This window comes from Podarcis pityusensis, assembly GCF_964106645.2.
Source record: "Podarcis pityusensis genome assembly, chromosome: 4".
In the NCBI taxonomy this organism is placed as follows: domain Eukaryota; kingdom Metazoa; phylum Chordata; class Lepidosauria; order Squamata; family Lacertidae; genus Podarcis; species Podarcis pityusensis.
In genome coordinates this window covers 46,490,268-46,514,915 of record NC_138027.1, presented here as the reverse complement: position 1 = coordinate 46,514,915, position 24,648 = coordinate 46,490,268, and the positions used below count along the sequence as shown (strand labels likewise).

The window sequence follows — 24,648 nt, the reverse complement described above, 5'->3', positions numbered from 1 at the left end:
GGAATTGTTCTTCTGCCTTGGAGAAATTGGTCTTTTTAAAATGTGTTCTCTTCTACTCCATTTATAGGATCAGATAAGCCATTACAGCCAGTTTTGTGATAAGGTAAAGGCATTTATAAGCATGAAATGTTAGTCAATAAAAGTGGCTGTGCAGGGAAGCTGATTTCAAGGTATGAGTTTGAGGTCAAATCTAAACCCCAAGTAATAAGGAATGAATGTTCTCAGCCCATTTCTTTTTGTCAGCATCATATAAACTGGGCATCTCGACTGGAAGAAATTCTGAGCAAAAGAGCATTCCATTGCATCTTTTAATATGAATTGTCATCACAAATGAAATCAATCAGCAAATCTGGATGCTGGCTGTTATTATTAATCACCATTTTGACAATTTGTCTAATTAATCAGCCAACTTGAAAAAAAGGTAAAAAGAAGACTAACATTCTGGGTAGAACTCTGTGTACTTCAAATGATCTAAAACAGGAGTTTCTAAAAATCAAATATGGAAATGGGGACAGAGGGGATACAGGGTGGGTGGGGAGAAATATCTGGGAGACTGCAGATTTCTGGGTCTCCTATAAAGCCACAAATTGAGTTGTGCATAAAGAAAATATGTCTCCACTGTCAGAGGCAGAATGCCTCTGAATACCAGTCGTTGGGAATCACAAATGGGGGGAAAGGCTCTTTTGCTCAAGTTCTGCTTGCAGGGTTCCCATTGGCATCTGGTTGGCCCCTGTGATAACTGAGTCTTGGACGAGATTCAGGGGTAGTCAACCTTTTTTATACCCACTAATGCGTCTTTCTGTAGTGCTCGTGGAAGGAGGATTCAGCTTGTGCTGTCGAACCCCCTACCGCCCACCTAGAATCCTGAAACACCCACTAGTGGGCGGTAGGGACCAGGCTGACAACCCCTGGACTAGATAGATCTTTGGCCTGGCCCAGCATGCTCTTCTTGGGTTCTTAGAAAGCAAAGAAATGCTTATGCTGAAAGTGTGGAGCCATGACAGATTTCCATCTTCCCTCCACAGTACTCACTGGAAGGAGGCATAAGCATCTAAACAAACGATAGTCACTGGTACCATACCGTGGTTCCTGCAGAGATTCAGCAGGCACCTTGCTCTTGAGTCTCAGAAGTCTCTTCTATGCTAACAGTTCTTGTAAACCATTTGGAGTGCCGTCATGGAAAGACAGGGCAGAGGGATTTAAAGTAGAAGCAGGCCTCTATTCTCCTTTGGTATATCAGTCTCTTGCAAGAAAACAAAGGGAAGGCAGGATGAGTGGAACATCGTGAGGAGGCAGGTGAGGAGGGCAGAGAAGCCAGCCAAAGACTCTTAGGAGTCAGGGCTGTGTCCACTTTACTCCAGTAGCCTGCAGAAGTTCTAAAGCATTTTCCAGACTGTACACCATTCAGAATCTTCTTGAGTAGCCAGTCATTTTAATAATTGTTTTGTACTGGTTTTAATAGCTTTTTGTGTTTTTATATTGCTGCACACCACCCTGATTTTTTTATGAGAGGGTGGTGTATAAATACTTTTATGAATAAATCAAGATAGTGACTTGGTCTGAGAACCTCTAGCATTGAAGGCTATATAGAAAAGCAGAAGGAAGGCTGTAACTCAGTGGCAGAGCATCTGCTATGCATGTAAAAAGTGGCAAGCTCAATCCCCACCATCTCCAGGTGGAGCTGAAAAGTACTCCTGCCTGAAACCCTGGAGAGATGCTACCACTCATTGTTGGCAATACTGAGCTGGATGAACCAATAGTCTGACTCAGTGCACAGCAGCTTCCTATGCTCCTAAGTGGATGGAGATAGCCTGTAAAGCATGCCCTTCACAGAGCAATCCCATGCATGTCTATTCAGAAGAGTATATTCACTGAGTTCAATAGGTCCTGCTTCTAGTCAAATGTGTAAAGGAATGTAGTCTTAATGGTTTTCAAATATTTGAGAGGGTGCCAGAAAATAGGTGACCTCGAGAGGCTAATGAACAATAAAGTTAAATTCCAGGAAATCAGAAGTTGGCTAAGCATTGGAGAAGGGAAACATGATCAATTGGATCTTATTCCTTAGGTTTTTCCAGCGTACTGGCCAGAGATTTATATGATTTAACTATACTTCACCTTGCCTACAGCAGTGACTATTCTGCTGCTTTAGATGTAGGTGTTTTGTTATAGATATTAATAGGCAATACATGATCAGATTAAACTGGTAGAATACTATAATTGCCAAATCATAACAATTAAAAATATCCACATATATCTCAAATGGGTGTGTAATCAAATGGGTATGTAGAGGCTGTGGGAAAGACAAAGCAAATGTTGAAAGAAGACAGCAGCCTTTAAACAAAATGAAATATTCCACTGAACCTTTGATTCAATGGTAATTCCCTGCCCCCAACTGCTCTGACAATTCTTAGCTGAAATGGGAAAATATTATGATACACGACAGACCACAACCAGCTACGATTACTTCCTTTATATCATGGAAGAAGGGGAGGGGGAGAGATATCACATTTTGCTGATAGTCTAAAGGGTACATTGAAACAGCCTCTGAGTAACTCAAACATAAACAGGAAAGAAATCTGATAGAAAGACTTGGCACTGCTCCATTTCAAGACTAATTACTGCCATTGAGGCAAAGTTTTGAATCAAGTTATGGGGAGACAGTGGAATGAAGAAGAGTTGTAGCTTACTCCTTCAACTCTGACCCCGTGATAGTAATTTATATGCATTCTGCTTCTCTTCTGTAAAACAAATGAATGGAAGCTCACTAGAGAATTTGGAAATATAAATTATGAAGGTGAATGCAAACTGGAAACTTGGGTTCACATCTTCTCTTGCAGATGCTCAGCCCAGCAGTAAGAGGAATCAAAGGGGCAAACTGACAGCTCCATTCATCCCCTTTCTTTTGGCTGATGCAGCTGGACACCCCAGTTCAGGCCCTTTCAGAAGAATGGGGCTGCCTAGGCTAAAAAGAGCCATAGCCAACTCTGCTCCACCCCCTTAATGACTTGCTTTAGGGCCTTACACTCACTACCATTGTTGGGAATACTGCCAGTGACGGTGTGTCATCTGCTGCCCTATCCATACCTGCAGTGGGGTCCTCCACAGCTATGTACCTAGGACTCCAGAACTAGGAAACTAGGAAAAGGGCACGTCTGTTACAACCTAATGTCTTCCAGTAGCAACAATTAAGGGGTTCAGTTTGAATTCTTGAGCTGCAATTGTAACATACATGTACTTGGGAATAAGTCCCATTGAACTCAAAGGATGTTACTACTCCCACTGCATCCAATGTAGCTATAGTGTGTATAGCAGGGGTTCGTAACCCAGACCACAGAGACACCATGGCGGATGTGAAAGCCTTTGTTGGTGCCCAAAAGCAGGGGTGCCAGACCCCATGTTTTCATTCTTTTTTAGAAAAGTAAGTTTCTTGCCAGCCTAGAAGGAAAGTTACAAAGCAAAATGTGCAGGTACCCTTCTAAGCAATTTCTGTCACTTGAGCCAGCCTGTCTACTCTCACCTAGCAGTGCTTTTTAGCTTATGAACTATGAGTGAAGTGAAACTGTGATGGATAAGTGAGTTGTTTGGACACCAAACAATAGAAATGCCTAGGGTCCTAAGGAGTTGCTGTTTTCCCCTCCCCTTTTGTGTAGTTTTCCTGTCTTATTTTTTAGCCCTTGGAATATCTGTTGTTTGCCCTTCCTTTGCCCCCTAGCAACCAGGATGTACCTTTCCTGTGGTGGGTTTAACTGAGATCAAGTAAGACCAAGAAGTTGTTTTCTGAAAATAGTACTACACAAGAAGTGTGGGTGGATGTTAAACAATCCCCCTCCACCCTTAAAAGGCAAATGTGAAAACTTTGCAAAGAAGAGTTAAACAGCAGGCACTTATTAACATTTCACTGTATAGTAAACTTACAGTACAATGGTATACATGTCTACTCAACTCACTTTCTGGTGAACTAATACTATTCCACCTATGTTTCCCCACCCAGTGCAGCAGCAGTAACCAATGGATAGTGAGCGGGGAAAATGCACAAGGCAACAATGCTCTAAGATAATAATGTGACGTAAGAAGGGTTTTTTATGATGATCCCGTATCTGCTATGATATATGCAGTCTGCCATTAAAGGAATTTCCTTTGTTAACCTCTAGGGATAGCACCATGCACTGACTATATACAAAAGAGATAGACTATAAAATAGAGTTATGTTCTGCTTCATAGCATGTCCAACAATTTGTCAGTAATTAGTGAAGGGTGAGCTTGGCTTGGCTTGCCTCAATTCAGAAGTGGCTTGGAAGTTTCAAATTGTATCAGTGAGCACGGAGGAAAAAACAGCTTGTCTTGCTTCTGAGGTTTCTCTTATTGCCTTGTCCCCTCAGCAACAGCAGTTTCCAGCTCTTGACATGGCTGTCAGGCACTTGGAAATGCAACTGCCCCCACCCTGCCGGAGCAAATACTCCAGGGAACAAAAGAAGGTTTTCGATTTTGATGGGAGCAAGATGCACATAAAACATTTTGTAGGAAAATAGTCAAGAGAATTGTCCCAAATAGAGAATATATATCTGCCAAATAAAAACGTTGCTTGGTTGGGTAGCTCAGTGACATAGTTCACAGCAATCAGTGAGAATTTCTCTGGGACAAAGGGGTCAAGATGAAAGAGGTTCTGTGCACACACACATCCAAGGAAGCTGGCTGTGCAGTTCACAGGTTTGAGGGCAATCGAGGGGAGTATTTATTTCACCATGTTTATAAATGGCTTGATTTCAATAAGACCGCAAAATGGTTATGAAAAGAATAAAACAATAAAATTATCAGTAAGAAACAATTTAAAAAGACTGTTTAAAACATGTTTTTTTTAAAAAAATAATTAAAATCCACAATCTGGAAACCAGATTGAAACACACATCAACATTATATACATATATGGCTAGGCTTCTCTAAACAAAAACATTTTTAGCAGGCACCAAAATAGTACAGTGAAAGTGCCTGCCTGCTGTCAATTTGCAGGGAGTTCCAAAGTGTGTCTGCTTCCACACTCAAAAATGGATTTCTTACAATTGAAGAACAAATATTATGTGGCACCTTTAGCAGTGTCAGTTCCACATATTGAAGCTGTGGAGTGGGTACATATAGGGAAAGGCAGTCTCATAAGGAAACTGCTCCCAAGGTGTTGAAGGTTTTATTTCCTAGTAGTAACACCTTGAAAATTGGCCCAGTGGAAAATTGGCAATAAGATTCCCTGAATCCCAGACTGGGAAATAAGCAGGATATAAATAAATATAATAATAACCAGTGTAGGACTCTGAGTAGAGAGGTTATATGCTGATAGGGTCTCACTCCTTTCAGAAATTCCATACTAACTGCAGCTTCCAGGTCAAGGACAAGGGAAGCCCCACAACATATTGCTGTAATCCAATCTTAAAGTCATCAGTGCCAGAACTACTGTAAGGAATAACATTGACATTTTGGGGGTATGTGCACCTGCACTCTGGTTACATAAATTGGAAACAAACTATAGGCAATATAGGCAAGCATTATGAATAGGAATTAGCAATATTTCTGTCAGTAATTAAATAGCAGAAGACTTACTCTATAATTGTTATTATTTTCCAGCAATGATGATTGCCATTAAATTGGTGGGAAACAGTCCAGTACTATACAGGGTCTGATGTATTTTATATTATAATTTATATGAGCAAAAGCATAAGACTAGCTGATATTATAAAAGTACTTTGGTGCTTCACTAAAAAGAGAATATTTACACCTAGAATATTTTAGTTTCCACAGAGTGTTATCTGTCTGACTTTTCATTGAACTTAATGTCAAACAGGAGAAAGTCCATGTTCTTTCAATAGCTCTTTGATATTTTATTGATTAGTTTGTCAAAGTTTCATGACTGTAGACAAGAAACATCAAAGTCTCCAAATAACTTTGAATGCCATACATGGTTTCACTTCAGTCTGGACTTTGCGTGCAAGTCTTCTAGTGACCTAAACTACTCTAAACTTATTTTGTAGGCACATTCGTATACACCCTTACATATTATGTTCATGAAATAAGTGTCAGTGTATCTTAGAAATACGTAGCATTTCATGGTTAAAAGAGAGTAACAAACTACCAGTAGTCAATTTAGTCCATTTTATCTTGAGAGTATAAAATTTTATACAGTGGTACCTCAGGTTAAGAACTTAATTCATTCTGGAGGTCCGTTCTTAACCTGAAACTGTTTTTAACCTCAGGTACCACTTTAGCTAATGGGGCCTCCCGCTGCCACGCGATTTCTGTTTTCATCCTGAAGCAAAGTTCTTAACCTGAGGTACTATTTCTGGGTTAGTGGAGTCTGTAACCTGAAGCGTCTGTAACCACTGTATTTTAAACTTCTATCAGCATTCATTGGGATTTTTGTTTTAAGAAGTGGAAGAAACCAAAAACAGAATAATTATAATATGTCTAGAACATGGCTCTGTATACTTTCCCACTTGTACTTCACAATGCAAATGCTTATGTTGAGCACCTGAAAGCTGGTGGTGGTCATAGATAGAGAGATTCATAAAATATAGACTAAACTTATGATAAATTTTTGTCCATACACTGCTCCCCATATCTAATAAAAATATTTTCAATGGAAAGTATTTTCCATTAATCTTATGCGACATTCTAGGGCTTTCCTACTAGTCACTAGTCCCCAGGGGTCTCTAGGTAAGTCTCCCATCCTCTCCACTGAAGCCAGAGGTTCCTAACCTTTTCCAAAATAAGCTGCTGTTACCATCTACTGAATTACAAAGAAGAGAATGTCTTCCTCTGTGTCCTTAACTGTATACAGCCATCTCCCCACTTACACAGGGGCTACATTCCAGGGTACCATGTGTATATGTGAAATCGCTTATAGTGCGGAACACCATCTAAAAAGCCACACTCCGCCAAAAATCCACAAAAATCCACCACAATTACTCCCTCCCAAACCTTGTTTCTCAACCTACAACTCTCCACAAGCCTCAAAGGTTGGTGCAAAGACTCAAGGGATTGCAGTTGCAAAGGCACCTGGGATTGCTAGCCATTTTCCTGCTCTTTCCACACAACTTTTGCAGTTTCCCCGCTCTTTTGCACCATTTTTGCCCTTTTCGTGCCTTCTTGCAGTTTAAATCGATTTATTTAATTATTTCCCGGTGCCGCGCGCATACTTGGTCATGCAAGTCAAACATAATAATAATAATTTATTATTTATACCCCGCCCATCTGGCTGGACTTCCCCAGCCACTCTGGGCGGCTTCCAAAAAAATATTAAAATACTGTAGTACATCAAACATTAAAAGCTTCCCTAAACAGGGCTGCCTTCAGATGTCTTCTAAAAGTCTGGTAGTTGTAAGTTGAGAGATGCCTGTGTATCATAGCTAGTATGTGCTGCGAGACATGTTATTCCTAGAACCCCCAGAACACTCTGATGAATTTAAAGCAATCAGTATACTTACGCACAATTTCAGCATCTGCTTTAGTTTCATAATGCTTTTTAGCTTAATGAAGTTTTAAATACAACTGAAACGGTTTTGTTTTGTTTTTTTTATAGAAATTTATTGGGTTTTACAATAGAAATAAACATAATAAACAATGTAACATATATCTTAACATAATTTCACATTTTCTTTGGACTTCCTCACATCTCCCGCTCCCACTTTCATCGTTATAACATTTTGTCAGCAATTTATTATCTTATTTACATTCTTATATCCCTTCTATGTTTCATAATCTTCTAGTTCTCAAAAAGAGTTATATTTTCTCAATCTCACTTATTTTCTTAAAATCATCTAAATTAGTGGTGCTCAGTTATTTTGATCTAGCATCCTGTTTAGCATTCACTCAAGTTGCAATATTTTTGTAAATAATTCTTAAATTTCTTCCAATCCTCCTCAGTCCTCTCTTCTCCCAGGTCACGAATTCTGCCGGTCATCTCAGCCAGTTCCATGTAGTCTATCAGTTGCATCTGCCATTCTTCCAGTGTGGGTAGATCTTGAGCTTTCCAATGCTTTGCGAGTAGTATCCTTGCTGCTGTTGTTGCATACATAAAAAATGTCTGGTCCTTCTTTACCACCCCTTGGCCGACAATACCCAAAAGAAAGGCCTCTGGTTTCTTGGTGAAGGTATATTTAAATACCTTTTTCAGTTCATTGTAAATCATTTCCCAGAACGCCTTCACTTTAGGGCAAGTCCACCAGAGGTGGAAGAATGTTCCTTCACACTCTTTACATTTCCAACACTTATTGTCAGTCAGGTGGTAAATTTTTGCAAGTTTGACTGGGGTCATATACCATCTATATATCATTTTCATTACATTTTCTTTCAAAGCGTTACATGCAGTAAATTTCAATCCAGTACTCCACAACCTTTCCCAGTCCTCAAACATAATATTATGCCCAATGTCCTGCGCCCACCTTATCATAGCCGATTTAACCATTTCGTCTTGTGTGTTCCATTTTAACAGCAAGTTATACATCCTTGAAAGTACCTTACTCTTAGGTTCTAACAATTCTGTTTCTATTTTCGATTTCTCCACCTGGAACCCTAATTTCTTGTCATTTTTAAAAACTTCTTTAATCTGAGCGTAATGTAACCAATCTCGCACTTTATCCTTCATTTTCTCCAAACTGCAATTTCCAATTGTCTCCATCTTTTTCTAGAATTTCCCAATATTTTGGCCATTTGGCCTCCATATTGGGTCTTTTTCGGGCCTTAGCTTCCAAAGTGAAATCCACCTTGGGGTTTTATTTTCCAGCAAGTCTTTATATTTTGTCCAGACATTAAACAGTGATTTTCTGACAATATGGTTCTTAAAGGCCTTATTTGCTTTAACCTTGTCATACCATAAATATGCATGCCATCCAAAAGCATTGTTAAACCCTTCCAAATCTAACACATCAGTGTCTTCAAGAAGTAGCCAGTCTTTTAGCCAGCAGAACGCTGCGGCTTCATAATACAACTTTAAATCTGGCAGGGCAAAGCCCCCTCTTTGTTTTGCATCAGTTAATATCTTAAACTTAATTCTGGGCTTTTTGCCCTGCCAGACAAACTTAGAAATATCTCTCTGCCACTTCTGAAAGCACTCCGTCTTGTCCAAAACCTGAAGTGTTTGAAATAAAAACAACATCCTTGGCAATACATTCATCTTGATAGCAGCAATTCGGCCTAACAAAGAAAGTTTCAATTTTGACCAACTATCTAAGTCTCTCTTAATTTCTGCCCAGCATTTTTCATAATTGTCCTTAAATAGACTTAGGTTTTTTGCTGTTATGTTTACCCCTAGGTATTTTACTTTTTTAACCACATTAAGTTCCGTCTCTTTCTGAAACCGTTCTGACTCTGTATCTGTCAAATTTTTTCCCAAAACCTTAGTTTTCTGTTTATTTAATTTAAATCCAGCCACCCGACCAAAGTCATTAATCAGTTGTAATACTCTTTTCGTACTAGGCTCTGGCTTCTGCAGGGTCAAAACCAGGTCATCTGCAAAAGCTTTTAATTTATATTGTTTCTGTCCGACCTGAATTCCTTCCACCAACCGATCCCCTCTAATCATATTCAATAGCACTTCCAGAACCGAAATAAATAACAAAGGGGATATAGGGCAACCTTGTCGTGTTCCTTTTTCAATTTTAAACTCTTCTGTAACCACATTATTAACTATCAGTTTAGCTTTCTGTTCTGAATATATCGCTTCAATCCCATTCTCAAAACCCCATCCCACTCCCATCTCTTTTAAATTTCCCAACATAAATTTCCAGGAGATGTTGTCAAAGGCCTTCTCCGCATCTATAAAGATTAAAACTGCTTTTGTGTTTATATCTGTTTGCAAAAGTTCCAAAATGTCAATAATGTTCCTTGTATTAGCAAACAGATGTCTACCTGGGAGAAAGCCTGCCTGGTCCTTATGGATTACTTCATTTAAAACTTTTTTAAATCTGCTTGCCAAAATGTCTGCAAATATTTTGTAATCCACATTTAGAAGGGAAATGGGACGGTAGTTCTTAAGTTGTGTCTTTTCAGCTTCCGACTTTGGTATTAATGTGATAAACGCTTCCTTCCACGACTCCGGAGCCCTCTTCCCCTCCATAATTTCATTGCTGACCTCCATCAAAGGTTGTATCAAATAGTCTTTTAATGTCTTATAGTACTTGGAGGTCAGCCCATCTGGCCCTGGAGATTTGCCCAATTGCATGTTCTGAATGGCTTGTTCAATCTCCTGTCGTGTTATTTTAGAATTCAGGATTATCCTATTTTCTTGTGACAATTTGGATAGTCCATTTTTTGCCAAAAATTGTTTAATCTCAACTTCGTCTTGCGGCCCTTGGGTGTATAGTTTTTTGAAGTATCTCTGGAAACACTTTCTAATGTCCACCGGATTCTGAATGTTTTTTCCTTCAACCACTAAGTTTGTAACCGTATTTAATCTTTGTCTTCTCTTCAACTGCCAAGCTAGCAGTTTTCCACATTTATTCGCCGACTCAAACGTTTTTTGTTTCATTAGTTTAACCTTCCATTCAATTTCCTGATTTATCAGTTTAGAATATTGTGTTTGATAAAGTTTAATTTCTCTCAGAGTTGGCTGTGACTTCGGATTCACTCTTAACTTCTTCTCTAATTCTTTTATTTTATCCAAGATTTTATCTTTTTTCTCATTTTGTGTTCTTTTCTTTACTGCATTCTGTTGTATCAAGAATCCCCTCATTACGGCTTTACTTGCATCCCAGACGATTCTTTTTTCCACCGTAGTATTCATATTTATCTCAAAGTAATCCTTCAAAACTTTTTGGGCCTTCTTGGTAATTTCCTGATCTCTGAACAAATTGTCATTCATCTTCCATCTAAAGGATCCAGTTGGTAGTAGTGTCATGTCCATTTTTACTGCATTATGGTCGGAACAGGTCTTTGGGCAGATTTCCACTTTTCTGACCTTAGGTGCCAGGCCTCTAGATATCCATATTTGGTCGATTCTTGTCCAGGTCAGTTGGGCTTCAGAAAAGAATGTTCCCTCTCTTCCTAGTGGGTTCTTTGTCCTCCAGATGTCAATCAAATCCATATTGTCTGTCATTTCAAAGAAGGTTTTAGGTAGTCTGCCATCTTTTGTAACATTTTGGCTTTGTGACTTGTCCATGTTAGTTGATACGACCCCATTCATATCTCCCATCATTATGATGTTGTTGTAGTCCAGATAATCCAGCATTGTCTCCTGCAGCTTCTTGTAAAATTCCGATTTCCCTTCATTAGGTGCATAGATTCCTAATATCAACAATTTCTCTCCTTGATGTTGTATCTCAATTGCCAAAATTCTTCCATGTTCATCTTTAAATAAGAATTTAGGTGACAGGCTCTCTTTCGCATATATCACCACACCTCTCTTCTTAACTTTGTCCGACGATATAAATTCCTGGCCCAATCTTTTATTTATTAACACTTTTCTATGGAGCCTCGTCACATGTGTTTCCTGTAGACAAATAATGTCCAATTGTTCTTTTTTTAATATATGAAATATTTTCTTCCTTTTTTCCGGAATGTTACAACCATTAATATTCCAGCTCAACAGTTGCAGAGACATCCTGAATTAATCTGGTTATTTTTCCAGGGGTGGTATCTTGTTCACAGAATCTTCAGGTTCCCCAGGTGCTGGTGTTGGTACTGGCGTTGCCCCAGGCCCAGAAGGTAGTTCAATTCCTTTTTGAAGGTCCTCTCCGTGTGTAGACAGAAATTTGTCTCTCTCTTCCGATGTTCTGATTTTGACCTTTCTTCCTCTAAAGGTAAAAGATATTCCTTGGGGGAATTCCCACCTAAATGCAATTGCGTTGCTCCTTAATAATTTGGCAAGTTCAGAGTAGGCGGCTCTAAGGTCCAACAGTTGTCTTGGAATGTCTTTGTAAATTTCAATTCTTCTGTCCAGAACCTCCAGTGACTTTCCGTAGTGTAGGCCCAAAATCTTGTCCCTTTCCTCCTTTGATCTCAATGTTATCAAACAGTCTCTGGGCCTCTCCTTCTTTATAAATCTTCCAAGTCTGAAAGCTGACACAATTTTAAAGTCCTTTTCCTCCAAATTCCAGAACTTGGAGAATTCTTTGGTCAAAAACTCAGCTAGATTTCCTTCTTCTGCCTCTTGTAGCGACCTAATCCTCAAATTATTCTCACGATTTCGCAGTTCTATCATAGAAAGATAAGTCTGATGTTCCCCAACTTGTTTGGTGAGTGGTCTTGCCTCTTGTTCTAAATTTTCTAATTTTTGTCTGGTATCCTCAGCCAATTTCCGATTTTCTGCTGTGGCCTCCGTTAACTGTCCAATTGCCTGTGTGTTCTGTGCCACTTGTACAGTTAATTTATTTAGGCATTCTGTATTTTTGTCAATCTTTGCTGATTGCTCATCTGCTTTCTTGTCCAAAGCTTCCAATTTTTCAAAAATTTTGTCTAAAACAGAAGCAGATGCTCCTGAGGCCATATCTTCCAATTGTAACTGCTCTATTTCTCCCTCTCCCTCTTTTGCCTGTGATGAGGCAACTTCTTCTACTTCTACTTCTGAAGGCAAAGTAGGTACAGATGATCTGCGTGTCTGTGAGGCTGAGGTTAGAGTTGTCAAAGTTGTTTGTCTAACTCTTCCTCTTCTTCTTGTGCCACTCATTCCAACGTTATCTATCAGTCAAGGTCACACTGAGTTATTCCCATGGGAATAGAAAGGCCCAGAGAAAGCAAACAACCAGGGAATCGAAAGTAAATGTAAAGTCACTGTTTTAATCCAATCCTCTAGAGGGAGCTTAAAATGTCTTTCAGAGTCTAATTTAATATCCAGGAACCTTCAGATACAAATATTTAGCAGAGTTGATATTAATAATCACTTTGTTACAAGCAGTGCTTACTTGTCTCCAAAGAAATGTTTCAAATTAGAAGGTCTCAATACCCTCAGATTTTTGCAAGTTCCAATATACAGTATCCAAATCTGCAGTACTGACAGCTCAGTCTCTCAAAGCTCAGGCAGCTCCGGACCCTGGGTTTCACCTTTTAATTGTAATCCAATAAAAGGAGGAAAGTCAAATACAAATAATAATTCCAAATCTTTAACTTAGAATCTTTACTTTAGATTGCAGGTTCAGTGGATGCTTAGATCCGTAAAGTTTAAAGGCTCTTTTTTCAGCCTCCACTCCTCCATCTATTTCGCTTTTTCAAGTTCAATGGCAGCGGAAGACGGACTTCCTGTTCCCACGTCTCTCCGCTCTCAGCCAAGTTCAGCCAAGTTCAAATCTTTTAATTTAAAGTCTCTAATTTCAAGTGATTCAGTCTTTACTCACGAGTAAGTTGATTTTAGTTCCGAATCCGAATTTGACAGGAAAAGGGATCAGTGCTCACCGGCAGCAGCAGCGCGGCTTCGCTCCGCAGATTGCGAAACGGCTCACAGCGCCGCAACCCCCCTCCACGCTCCGGAGCCCCTTACGGGGTTCCTTTGACGTTTGGAGGGTCGCTTTAGGCGCCCACCGAGCCTCAAGACCACAGGCTCTTGCCGCCTGTGGTTTTCCGGAGTGGGTCTCCGCTTCGCCGTAGCGGACGACCCGGTGTCTGCGGAGCCTCCTCTCCCGGTCAGAAGAGGACCGCCATTGCCGTTCGCGCCGCCCCCGGAAGTAAATACAACTGAAAGGGTTTTGAAGTCACTGTGTTTCTTGACCCTTGTACGTTACTAGAGGTGCTGGGAAAGTTATCCTAAGACAGGCTCAGAGAATATCTTTAGTGAAGAGGTCAGATTTATAAGCCCCTGAATTATTCTCCAGCATGGATTGAAATCCAGTTTGGAGAGGGAAATCCTACCTCCTCTTGTCCTTCCAGACAAGCAGCAGCAGTGACATGTGTCATATCAGCACGTAGGAAGGGAAGGGAAGAGACAAGTTTGTTCCTTCCATGTCCTATTTGCCTATCACCCTCAGAGAAAAATGAGTGGTAATGCTTTACTTTTCTTGCCTTCCATAAAGCCACTGCCTGGAGAACAGTGTTTTTTAGGTTGGCGATGAATGGGAATGTAAAAGAATATTTTCTAAGATTCAATTTTGCTTTCAAAATAACCAGAGTCCCAATTATTATTATTTTCTGGGGAAAGATTGGATCATTTTCAATTCAATCTAAGGTGAACAGCAGAGAGCTTTCCCCCCTCTGTATATAACGTACTGTATGTCAACCCATTATCATTATGTTATATCAGCATTCAGATCATTTCTTCCTTTTTCTTATCTTGAAATCCAAATGGTTATTGTTTTAGTGAAGAAATATAAACCATTGTTAATAAGTCTTTTGTAGCTTTTTGTTCTTCACAGACTAGTTCCAGCTTGCAAAGAGCTTCATTGTTATGTTTGTATGCATCTGAAGCAAGTAGGGGCTAAAGTTTTAGGGAAATGGTGGGCTTGACTCAATTTTTCTATACATGTCATGGAAAGACAGGCCTAATCTGCAAAGGTCACATAATCTGGAAGACCATGTAAAAATATTTTAACTGCAAAAACACTGCACAGTTTGAAAGAAAATAAAATCTAGTTTTACTAAAGACTCATTAAAAACTGTGATTTCTGGCAAACGTATTCCTAACTGTGTTATATTCTAACAGAGGTATGTTTAACTGAGAAACAGTATCCCTTTTGTTGAACCAGAGTGGAAAATCTTGTTTCCAAGACACACATTACAAATTCTTACTGAACTCTTTCAAGCAGCTTGACAAAATGTTAAAACACTTCTAGTACAAATTTAGACCACTGATTCATTCTTAATAACTTGATTGATATTGTAACCTGATATGTGATCTGTGTTTTATCCTGATTTTTGGGAGCTGCATTTCTGATAGTTTCTTATATAAATTACATCTTAATTACTTTAAAAAACCAAGGTGGCACTTACATTAGAGTCTTGAATGTATGGTCATGTTTAAAGTTATGACACACTTTTTCCACTCTTGAGAGCCTGAGAAACAGCAACAATGACGTTATCATGTATACTATTTACCATTTTTGACAGATGGATTGGGTGAGTGATCTGTATAAGGTTTATAACCACTCACTTATTTTCAGTGCTTTTAACCTTTGGTTAAAAGGGGATTCATAGGAGGATCAATGCTTTGAATGAGCACATCCAAGAAGTGTAAAGACTCAGCTATGCATGCTGATTTTCCATATGATCATATAAAAGATTATCAGGTCAATTTCAGTTGATTTTCTATGACATTACAAGCAACAGAGGATGTGCATACATTTGCTAAATTCACTCAACCAGCATGAAGAATGGGGAAAAAAAGAAATTATTTAGCTTCTACGATTCCAATAAATATCTAAAGGCACACAATGCAGTCCTAATGTATCCATTCTGAGACTAGCTGGATGACTTTAATGGTCTTCCCCTATGCATATAAAATTGTGAAATGACTTCTGAAGCATTGTTGAAGACATCTTTAGTAGCACAGTGATCCTAGTGTTCTCTCTCCAACACACCTACAAATCTGGAGGCCACTCCCTACCACCACTGCCCATTTTGCATTATTTTCTGAAGACAGAAGAGCAGGACAGGGGTTTCCATGCAAGATAGAAATGGTGCTGCCAAAAAGACAACCAAGTAGGCACTAGGTGATAATGAAAGAACAGCAAAGGAGACAGTCCAAGGAATGTAACAGAAATATGAGTCTCAGTTGGAATAAGTGAGATATATTTGCACCACTGTGCCTGCAGCTGAATTGACTATGGAAGAGAATGCTTAGAAATGCTTGGTCAGTTGAATTTGGCTTGATTCCAATCAACTTATGGTTCTTTGAAATGTCAAGTGATTCTATATATCACTTTTGTGGCAGGGGCCAAAAATAAACATTGCTTCAAGGTACAACTAGTTACAATGGAACCAATTTATCCATAGTCCCTGCCAGCCATTTTAGCTTGTTATTAAATCTCACTGACAGTTGTTCAACTGTTTTTATTATATTTATGTCATGATATGTTATCATTGAAAACATCACTGGAAATTAAAAAATTGGTTGGTCCATTCAGAATCTTGTTCTAAGTCTATATTTACTCAAAGCAAATGTTTCACAGAAAACTAGAAAGTGCTGCAGTTTTAACTCAAAAATACATTTTAGGCTATTAACCATATGACCATCATAAAACAAGTAAAATAAATGACTTAATAATTAGCAAATTAATTAGTTTCTAAGGTGAGTCTTCCCTTCCTTTAAAACATAAATAAAGAAAATTTATGGACCACCAAAGACTGAGAACATAAAGACAAAAAGTAGTAAACAACAGGAGCTTTATTATACAGTAGATACTTGAACATTGCTAAATAGTAAGGTCTGTAGTGTTAAAACACAACTGTCCTGGTAAATCAATCTGCAATAGATTACAGAAGAGAATAAGTATAAAAAAGAGAGAATATTAATCTTAGGACAGAAATATATCATTATCAGTTTAAGAATACATTGTTGACTAATTATAGCTTTATGCATGAATATTTTAGAGATATTTTAATGTTATCAAACCTATTCAGTTGGCTCTTTTGCCATCTCTTCAAGTGGGAGCACTTTCTCTGGAAAATAGGTTTTCATATCTTTTTAAGGTGTGTTCTTATTGCTGATTGAAGGGCAGGGGAAGGACACTAGGATGCAACATATGTGCCCTTCTACTGCCAGAAAGGGAAGTCCACTAGTGAGACAACTTTTCCATTGCTGGTGATCCCTCAGTAGGCCTGTGGAAAACTCTGAAGCAGGCACAGTAAATTCTTCCCATTTCAGTTGGGGTGGGGAGGAAAATATCCCCTCTTCCTACCCTGGTGACAGTGAAATAGCAGGGCAAAGGATGTAGTCATTGAACTCTCATGAAAATAAGCTTTTCCCAACACCACAATAAGGTAGGATTGCTCATTTTACATCATGAATCTGCAAGGCTGGTGACAGAATTGCCTTTAATTCCTAAGATAGCTCCTGTATGCTGAAGATGAAAAACTGAAAAAAGTGTGTATTTAAGTTTCACCTGACTCTTCACAAGTTAAAATTTGACTGTATCACTGTTCATTTTTATTTATTTATTTTAAAACATATTTACGCCACTTAATGTTATATAACTCTAAGTGGTTTACACAAAAATAATAAAAACATAGCAAATAATGTTCCTAAAACTAGGCAAAAACAAAGCGCACCTGTGTTTCACAGGTATAACTGAGTAGTATACAAAAAATTAAAAGGTTGGAGAAGAGGAAACCATATATGTTTTTAACAGGTGTTTAAAATCCACTACAATCTCTGCTTTGTGAAAAACTCAAGAGAGAGCATTCCAGAGGGTAGGTGCTATTACTAAGAAGTTCTACTTCCATGTTAACACCAAATGACAATTCACAAGTCATGAAATGACTGCCTGGGTCGCCTCAAATGACCTTAAAATCAGCTTGGTCTATATCGTTGGTGGTGGTCTGCATTTTCCCACAAAATACTGCATAAATCTTGAAATCTAAATATTAGTGGCATGTTCCATTTCCTTCTGGAATTATTGTTTAGATACAGTAATCCCCAAAGGGCTCAAACAAATGAGCGAGTAAATAAATAAATAAATAAATCTCTTTTGAAATATCTCACTGTGATCCAGGTGGCTAACTGACAAAAGAGACTTGGTATATGTAAAAACAACCTACATAGATGTTCACACTGTTGATTCCAGTTAATCTGGGAATATTTTTTCCTGTTTGACCAATATAAGCAGCTAAATCAGAATAACCTGATTCCAAAATAATTACAAATATGAAGAAAAATGTTTGCAGCTGCAGAAAGAAAATGACAATTTTATGGAAATGCATAAGTATTTGTGTAATTAAATCTTATATGCATTAGGCTGGAATCCCTGCCCACAAGTTACTGCTAATGGTAAATTTTGTCTTGAAGGGGGGAAATGTTACAAGTAATTTGAAGTCATGGCACATTTTAATAAGGTTTGGTAATAATATTCAATAAAAGAGTCAGTTTTTTGTCAGTGACATTAATAGAGAATTATTAAAGGTTTCTTTCCCATGTTTGTATAGCATAATCACAATATTTGAACTAATGTTTAAATATTAGAATCATAGAATCATAGAATCATAGAGTTGGAAGAGACCACAAGGGCCATCGAGTCCAACCCCCTGCCAAGCAGGAAACACCATCAGAGCACTCCTGACATATGGTTGTCAAGCCTCTGCTTAAAGACCTCCAAAGAAGGAGACTCCACCACACTCCTTGGCAGCAAATTCCACTGTCGAACAGCTCTTACTGTCAGGAAGTTCTTCCTAATGTTTACGTGGAATCTTCTTTCTTGTAGTTTGGATCCATTGCTCCGTGTCCGCTTCTCTGGAGCAGCAGAAAACAACCTTTCTCCCTCCTCTATGTGACATCCTTTTATATATTTGAACATGGCTATCATATCACCCCTTAACCTCCTCTTCTCCAGGCTAAACATGCCCAGCTCCCTTAGCCGTTCCTCATAAGGCATCGTTTCCAGGCCTTTGACCATTTTGGTTGCCCTCCTCTGGACACGTTCCAGTTTGTCAGTGTCCTTCTTGAACTGTGGTGCCCAGAACTGGACACAGTACTCCAGGTGAGGTCTGACCAGAGCAGAATACAGTGGCACTATTACTTCCCTTGATCTAGATGCTATACTCCTATTGATGCAGCCCAGAATTGCATTGGCTTTTTTAGCTGCCGCGTCACACTGTTGGCTCATGTCAAGTTTGTGGTCAACCAAGACTCCTAGATCCTTTTCACATGTACTGCTCTCAAGCCAGGTGTCACCCATCTTGTATTTGTGCCTCTCATTTTTTTTGCCCAAGTGCAATACTTTACATTTCTCCCTGTTAAAATTCATCTTGTTTGTTTTGGCCCAGTTCTATAATCTGTCAAGGTCGTTTTGAAGTGTGATCCTGTCCTCTGGGTTGTTAGCCACCCCTCCCAGTTTGGTGTCATCTGCAAATTTGATCAGGATGCCCTTGAGTCCATCATCTAAGTCGTTGATAAAGATGTTGAATAAGACCGGGCCCAAGACAGAACCCTGTGGCACCCCACTAGTCACTCTTCTCCAGGATCAAGAGGAACCATTGATGAGCACCCTTTGGGTTTGGTCAGTCAGCCAGTTACAAATCAACTGAGTGGTAGCATAGTCAAGACCGCATTTTACCAGCTTCTTTACAAGAATATCATGGAGCACCTTGTCAAATGCCTTGCTGAAATCAAGGTAGGCTACATCCACTGCGTTCCCTTCATCTACCAGGCTTGTAATTCTGTCAAAAAACGAGATCAGGTTAGTCTGACATGACTTATTTTTCAGAAATCCATGCTGACTATTGGTGATCACAGCATTCCTTTCTAGGTGCTCACAGACTGTTTGCTTAATGATCTGCTCCAGAATCTTCCCTGGTATTGATGTCAGACTGACTGGGTGGTAATTATTTGGGTCCTCTCTTTTCCCCTTTTTGAAAATAGGGACAACATTTGCCCTCCTCCAGTCTGCCGGGACTTCGCCTGTTCTCCAGGAATTCTCGAAGATGACTGCCAGTGGTTCTGAGATCACATCTGCCAGTTCTTTTAATACTCTTGGATGCAGTTCATCTGGCCCTGGAGACTTGAATACATCTAAACTAGCCAAGTATTCTTGTACTATCTCCTTAGTTATTCTGGGCTGTGTTTCCTCTGCTGAATCATTTGCTCCAAATTCTTCAGGTCGGGCATTGTTTTCTTTATCGGAGAAGACTGAGGCAAAGAAGGCATTGAGAAGTTCAGCCCTTTCTGTGTCCCCTGTTTGCATTTCACCATCTTCTCCTCTGAGTGACCCCACTGTTTCTTTGTTCTTCCTTTTGCTACGAACATACCCATAAAAGCCTTTTTTCTTGCTTTTAACCTCTCTAGCAAGCCTGAGTTCATTCTGTGCTTTAGCTTTTCTGACTTTGTGTCTACACATGCTGGCTATTTGTTTGAATTCCTCTTTGGTGGTTTCGCCCCTTTTCCATTTTTTGTACGCATCCTTTTTTAATCTTAACTCAGTTAAAAGTTCTTTAGATAGCCACCCTGGCTTCTTTAGGCACCTTCCATGTTTCCGTCTCATTGGTATTGCCTGAAGTTGTGCTTTTACTATCTCCCTCTTAACAAACTCCCAGCCATCATGAACTCCCTTTCCTTTTAGTATTACTGTCCATGGGATCTCACCCAGCACTTCCCTAAGTTTTATGAAGTCGGCTTTCTTAAAGTCAAGAAATTGAGTCCTAGTATGCTTGGCTGCTCCTTTCCGCTGTATAGTAAACTTCAGAAGAGCATGATCACTCGCGCCTAATGATCCTTCCACTTCTACCCCACTAACCAGGTCATCAACATTGGTTAGGACCAGATCTAAAATGGCTGTTCCTCTTGTTGCTTCTCCCACTTTCTGGACAATGAAGTTGTCTGCAAGGCCAGTGAGGAATCTGTTTGACCTTATGCTCTTGGCTGAGTTTGACATCCAACAAATATCTGGGTAATTGAAGTCCCCCATTACTACTATCTCCCTTCCTTTTGCATGCTTGGCCATCTGTTCCAGGAAGGCATCATCTATGTCCTCCGTTTGGCTTGGGGATCTATAGTAAACTCCCACAATGAGGTCAAGACTGTCAGCTGGTAAAATAGGAGGAGTTATTCATCAAAGTTCCTTACTGCTGCATATGGTGTTCTGTATGTGTAATAACAATTGAGAACAGACTAGTGATATATAGTAATGAGATTTTTTACATAGAATTTGTATGGTTCTTAGGAATATAGTAAAGTATATACTAAATAGGAATACAGTAAAACAACTGATTATTTCACTATAGACTCTATCGGTGGGACCATGTGTTACAAAGAATGCACATTTATTACAAAGAGTTGTATGGCTGTCCCAATGACTTCTCCTATCTTGGTCCATCATATATAATTTAATTGGATATGTGTCCACAGAAAATTCCCTCCCCCACTGAAATTAGGCTTGAAAGAAACATTTTGTTGTACCCAGTATAATTGGTTGTGGTGTGTGTGTAGTGCCCGTGGCAGTTCCTCCAATTTGCAAATGTGCCCATATGCCTCCCCATGTAAATTGGCATCCCCTGATCTAATTCTGCTTTGTGTTTTGACATCATTATGTTCCATATTTCCCACCTTATCAGCTTCAGAAAATGATGTGGAATTATGTGTGATAGAGGTGGTGAAGCACATGTAATGGCTGCATTTTACAGGGGAACAGTGAAACTTGGCTTGGGGTGTTCTTGCAGCAGCAGCAGCAAGATTATTATTTTTAATGCACACTTCTACTTTAAACTTATCAGAATCTTTCCGCCATTACAATCCTGATTCTTAAAAATGCAAAGTGTTCCAATGCCAAAGTCATCCAGTGTTAGCTGAATTCCCTGTTATTCATACCTACTGAAATGTAAAAACCACATGCTAGTTCTGGGATGTTCAACCTAAGAATCACAGAGTCTATCGGCACTTAAGCAGTGTATTTTTGTATTAAACAAAAACCAAGAGGTTGTAGTAAATGACAGTGCTCCAGCTATAAATATAATCTATTTTTTTTAATATGGATGGGGATGCTGGTAGCATTCTCCTTTGCCAGAATCAGAAAAGAACTGAGGCTGGTAAAAGTCTGAAAGGAAATAAAGTTTTTAAAGCACAAAATTCTTCCATTCAGAGTGAAATCTGAACAAGAGAAGAATTGTCAGCTTCCTTTACTGACAAATGCTTTACAATGTCTAAGCATAGACTTTACATGGCAAAGATCATGGGGACTTTGGCAGCCTAAGCTGAAATCACATTGGCTGCCAAAGCTCTTAAAATAGGGCCTGTGCAATTCCAGGGAGCTAGATTTCTCCAATACATTTGCCTCTGCATCACCTTTTTTCCTGCCCCTGTAGGAACTAATACAGTCATTAGTTCCCACAGGATGGAAAAAATGGTTTCCCAGACCAGCCGGCCCCTTGGATTAGCTCAGAAACGATTACCTAAGGAGAGCTTTGGGGAGCTCATTTATCTATAATAATGGAATTCATTTTAGAGATAACATTTGTTTTGGTTTATTTTAAAAAACCCTGAAAATGATTCTGAAATTTCTGAGCAGTCTAAGATTGCATGTAAACTAATTGAACTTGGTGTGATTTACTTCTGAGCACAGATCCAGTGGGTTGTGCTGGATCATGATAAAATATCTGAAGTATTTGTTTAAATACTGTTAATGTCAAGTGACCTTGGTGAATTAAAAAGTATTAGGAGGCCCAAGAAATATCATAGAATCAGAATCACAGAACTGTAGAGTTGAAAGGAACCATGAGGTTCATCTAGTCCAACTCTCTGCAATGCAGGAATCTTTCACCCAACATGGGGTTCAAACCCACAACCATGACATTAAGTCATGCTCAACTACATGTGAATAATTGCTGTTTCTTAACAAATCTTCTGTATTGTCAGAATTTAGTAATCAGCTAGAGTGTAACCACAAATTATAAACACATGGTATCCTTAAGAAAGGACTGCTCCTCAGTTGGTAGTGTGACTTGTATTTCAATGAGAATAGCTTCCAACAACAAACAAGAAAAGTACCTGTTCCGTTGTGCAAGCAAAAGAATGTAAGTTTTCTGTTTGACTCATACATAATGCATACTCGTTAATAGCCTGAAAATCCAAGGGATGGCACTTGAAATTGATGAGGGTGATATATTCATATGTAGGATGAATTAGTTTAAGGACAAATGAAGAATAGATGTGCAGCCTGGCTAGCATGAACTGTTACAATTATAGTGATTATTATAGCTGAAGTCAAATAACGAAACATCAGATACAGTTGTCAGAGTTATGAACATATTCATGCTGGCTATGCCATATATCTAGAGTTATGTCTACATATTCAGCATTGGGACCTCTATGGTGAGTGGTATTAAACTCAGAAACACAAAATATGCTAAAGATTACAGTGTATCATATGCAGAATCCTTCCTAATCGCAGTGTAGTGTAGTAGCTAAAAGACTGAGCAGCTAATCAGGAATTCTTCAGTCAGGGCCAGCCTAAGACATTTTGGCACCTGAGGTGAACTACAAAATGATGCCTCTCCTCACCAGGGAAGAAGGGGTGAGTGAAGATCTACATCAGGAACAAGGATGGGGGGAGGAGACCAGCAGTGCCTCTTATTGACCAAGAGGGTGCTGTAAACATTGGGGGGGGGGAGACTGGGGGGGGGACTGCTGAGGAGGCAGAAAATCTGGCCTCCAAGGTGTGCACCCCAGCCATTGCTGCAGCAATGGGTGATGCATTCTTTGGGAGCTGGATCTGCTGCCACCTCACCTTGCCTCATGGATAGGCCAGCCCTGTCTCCAGTTCATGTCTTACCTAAAAAGTCTTGGGGAAGCCACTGTTTCAGGCTCAGGCTTCCATCTGCAGTATGGCAATGATGATGCTATACATTTATTTTTTTCCTCCTAAAATGGATATGAGAAATGCATTCATGCATTTCGCATATAGTCTGTTGTGACCCACACTGAAGTTTATATGATAGAACAGGAAAGAAAGCTGATTTCTCTGCCTGGAATCCCCAACTGAGTTCAATAGGATCTACTCCAAGGTAATTGTTTATAGGACTGCTGCCTAAAACACCATTTCAGAAACAAATTTTCCTTTACAGTTTCACTGGGCGATGGCGGTGGGAGTGGGAAGCAGATATCCTTTTGGCTATTAAAACTTTTCCTGTCGTGCTATAATTTATTGATGCCATTTTTGGCCCGTTAGTCACTTTCCTTTGAGGACAGCTCAAAGGCTGGATAATCTGCACTGTTAAGTGCTGTCTTCCTGCCAGGGGATTTGCATTTGGGAGATTCCTTTCCTAGGCACTCTAACCTCCTTATCTTGAACTAACACTGCAGACTGCACATCACTGTCTTGTCTGCACCAGAAACTTTATCAGCGTTGCTACCAGGAACAGCATTTTTATGGATGAAGAAGACCTGTGTTTACAGTTAAGAGTGTCAATCATTCCATTCTGTATTCCTAGGTGTTACTGACTTGTCTGCCTGTGAGCAGTAGCCTTCCCAGCTGTGCATAGAAATAATGTGTTGAAGCTAAGAGCCAGGAAAAGGGCAGTCTAAAATGCTTGACAGAAGCAAGGGTGAACCTTTTATTGCAGAAGCCAGGTCCAAAGAGAATTGTCCCATTGACGAAGGTTCTTGTGTCATGTTTCTGGTCACAGTGTTGCTTTGGCACTGAAAACCAGGAAGTCAAATCTCTGTGTAGCAACATATGCAATAAGCAGCCTTAGAAAAACTGCTGTTATCTTCACTTCCTCCTACACTCTACCAAGCCCCACCCAATGCCATGGGTGAAATTTCAACCCTACTAGTATACATGTCTGTATAATGCAATGCACCCACTTTAGCCTCCAAGCAGGCACACTCCAGAGAGGCAAGAAACAACTACATCTCTCTCTGCAGGAATATGCAACACATCAATCACATCTAGACCAGTGCTGGATCAACACTACCAGCTCCCTGTTTTTCAGTGGGAGTGTTTGCATGTCATCGAAAGCCAAAAATCCCAGCTTAATAAACCAGGCTATGCATTATTGGTATGCACCCATAGGCAACTCCTTTCATGCCACTTGACTTCT

The 24,648-nt window shown here is 39.5% G+C and overlaps 1 protein-coding gene and 1 long non-coding RNA gene across 18 annotated transcripts in view; one reads left to right on the top strand and one right to left on the bottom strand.

Moving 5' to 3' along the window:
* The window catches only part of ROBO2 (roundabout guidance receptor 2), an 835,262-nt gene that overhangs the window by 320,618 nt on the left and 489,996 nt on the right, over nt 1–24,648 (top strand). The gene's annotated exons all lie outside the window — the stretch shown is intronic.
* Nucleotides 16,273–24,648, bottom strand: part of LOC308476427 — a 50,872-nt gene continuing 42,496 nt past the window's right edge. Inside the window, exon 4 of the long non-coding RNA XR_013985889.1 lies at nt 16,273–16,367. This is a non-coding gene — a long non-coding RNA (uncharacterized lncRNA). The remainder of the gene's footprint in view (nt 16,368–24,648) is intronic.